Below are 3,209 nucleotides of genomic sequence, written 5' to 3' on the forward strand. Positions count from 1 at the left end.
CGCTCATAGGCTACATAATTTTTTAAACAACAGTGCACAGGTGTTCTGTTAAAAAAGACTGAAGAAAGGAAGTGTTGTTCCATGGTGTGCTGTGGAACTGCCCAATTTCGTTTTCTTTCTCGCATTCCGTTTTTCGGAAAGTAGGGCATTTAAACGATTAGACTAATTGGTTCTCCCATATACATTTTTTCCTTATATATAATTTTAAAGAATTGTATACACAGCTACATGCGGTTTTGTTTCCTTCCTCGCAGTCGGTTTCAATAGCAAACAGTTAAGTCGTATTCATTACTTTTCGGCTTCTGACTTGAATAATACTACGGAATATGTATCGTCCCAAACTTCGTAATTCTTTCCGCTTACAGATTAAAATTACGCGATATGCTGTCATTAAAGCTGCTGTCATTGATCGGGCGGCAGGAGAGGTCTCTCATACCCTGTATACCAATGATCCGAAACGATTTACCCATTTCTTTTAAGAGATATAATTTCCCACTCAGGTTTTTGTTAGCAGTAACAACAAACAAGGTTTAGTCAGCGAGAGGGGGGGAAGAGATGGTCAACAGAGAGGTGGGGAGAGATGTAGAAAATGGACATAGAGATAGTGGAGAAGGAGATGGGCAAAGAGAGGAAGGAGGAAATCACGAGGTATTATCAATTACCATACGTATGTAGCAACAGCGAACCATTGCCGCGTTCTCTAGTACTATATATGAGAGAAAAAATGTTGTACCTCGAATACTTTCAATTATTTCTCGTGGGACTTTTATTGCTGTGAAAGAAATAGTTTTTTTTTTTTTGAGTTAGGAGACTTCCGTGCTTAGTGGAACCATGTGGTTCCGCAGTAATTCTTTTAGCACTTAATTATGATGGACAAGTAGTTCGATGTAGCTAGAAAATTTCGTATGTTTGAGTCATTAATACCTCTGCTTTTCCCACAAGCGGAAAGACAGCACGCTGCTCACGTTAATGACACAAATACCAAAATTTTTCAAAAACATTACAACGTAAATACATCTTCCTTTATATAAATAATCATCGAGAATTCAAAATATTTTAATTGCTCATTGATAAGGCAAGAATTTGTTTGAGAGTGTAAATTTTCATTCTTAAGGATCTTTTACGATAAATGTTTCCAGTGTCCGCCTCCGGTAGCTGAGTGGCCAGCGCTACAGAATGTCAACCCTAAGGGCCCGGGTTCGATTCACGGCTGGGTAGGAGATTTTCTCCGCTCAGGGACTGGGTGTTGTGTTGTCCTGATCATCATCATTTCATCCCCATCGACGCGCAAGTCGCCGAAGTGGCGTCACATCGAAAGACTTGCACCCGGCGAACGGTCTGACCCAACTCGAGCATTAAGCAAATGGCTCTGAGCACTATGGGACTCAACATCTGAGGTCATCAGTCCCCTAGAACTTAGAACTACGTAAACCTAACTAACCTAAGGACATCACACACACCCATGCCCGAGGCAGGATTCGAACCTGCGACCGTAGCGGTCGCGCGGTTCCAGGCTGTAGCGCCTAGAACCGCTCTGTCACTTCGGTCGGCTCGAGCATTGAAGTCACCTAGAATATATAGTGACGCTGAGCCAGGTACTTTGGCAATTCTGTCGCTGTGTAAATCATAAAACAGATCCTTCTCTTCTTCGTTGGATGATAAGGTGGGAGCGTACACACTAAAGATGTTGATAGTTTTAAAGTAAGAATCCGCTCTGTTCCACCATATGGTGGCACAATACTGTTCAGGAGGGTGTTTTTAACCGAGAATCGTACACCGTGAAATCTTGGCTCATCTTGTGACTTCCCCTGCCAGAAGAACGTGTAATTAGCTTCTCTAATACAGCCCGTGTTTGGTAGCCGCGTCTCCTGTAGTTCCACAATTTCCAAATTTAAGCGATAGAGCTCCCCTATCAGTAACTGCAGTCTTACGAATGAAATTAACCTCTTGAGTATCGTCAATTTATATTGGACACATGGTTCTGACATTATAGGTAGCAAAACGAAATGGAGGTTTCTTTTTTATTTCCCTTTTATTTTTCGTAGATGTACTTTGTCTACCCGCTTGCTGAATACCACTTCTAAGCTCCACACACCCTGTGAAGCAGACGGGTAGTGGCGGGACAGCACCTTATTGGCTGGGGACTGCCCAGCTTGAGGCGGGCGGTAGCTGTCCAGTGAGATGCGATAATCTTTCCCACCGTCGGAAATGGCCCCTGGTGCTCAAGTCTTACGCCAATCAGACAGAGCTTATAACCGGTGACTGCCTCTTCCCGTGTTGTGCCGATGTCTTTAGACATCGCTGAAGTGTCCTCTACAGGATACTACATGCCTGGGCGATAAATATGAAGACACGTGAGTCGCTCATGCATTACGGTCACCCTCTCGACCTAAATGATAGTGTACAGAGGAAAGGCAATCCAATACGTCTGGTTCACTTTGGTTGCAGGAGCTGCCGGCAGGGGACGAAGTACGCCTTCCAACCGACTTTGGGGCCCAACTCCAGATTTTCTTTCAGGGTTTTCTCCCTTAGTCTTCATCCTTCCCGAGACTAACCATAAGGCATAAGATAATTAGATGAGGAAAGGAGTGGTAACTGAGGAAAGGGTGGGGAAGGGAATGTGTAGGATATAAGATGGATCGTTGTGAGGCACACTTCGTCTGGATCCTCTGCTCAGACCTGATCCGGCTAGGTTAGACCTGCCACTAGCTACGCTACCGCCGGCATAGCTCTCCCACCTCCCACGGAGCACGATGAGGCGGTGCCTCCTTGGAGAGTCATCAGCTATCCAGGGTTAAAATTTGTGTCATGAAATTTTAACCCTGGATAGATGATGCCAGTAGGAACCAAAATTACCAGTGTTGTGTAGGTCGACAACGCACCATTTTTAAACTACGGAAACTTGGCGCCACGCGTTTCGATTGGCTGTGGGATTGCCCTGTGACCTATTCGATACGTGTCGTATCATGTTGGAGCAGTGACGGGGCGAGGGACGTTTGTATGTGTGAACCGTCAACCGACTAACGGCAACAGGGCAATCCCACAGCCACTGATCCTAACTAATGCCCGATATATTGTCACTAAAACTTTGGGTCTGGAGTCCCTACCCCTCCCCCTCAGGTTGTATTTAATTATCTGATGCATAAAAATTGTGCCCTATGGACTAAAACATAGCCAAACAACGTACGAAAATATGCAGACTTGTAAAA

Source organism: Schistocerca piceifrons, chromosome X (genome assembly GCF_021461385.2).
Source record: "Schistocerca piceifrons isolate TAMUIC-IGC-003096 chromosome X, iqSchPice1.1, whole genome shotgun sequence".
Taxonomy (NCBI): domain Eukaryota; kingdom Metazoa; phylum Arthropoda; class Insecta; order Orthoptera; family Acrididae; genus Schistocerca; species Schistocerca piceifrons.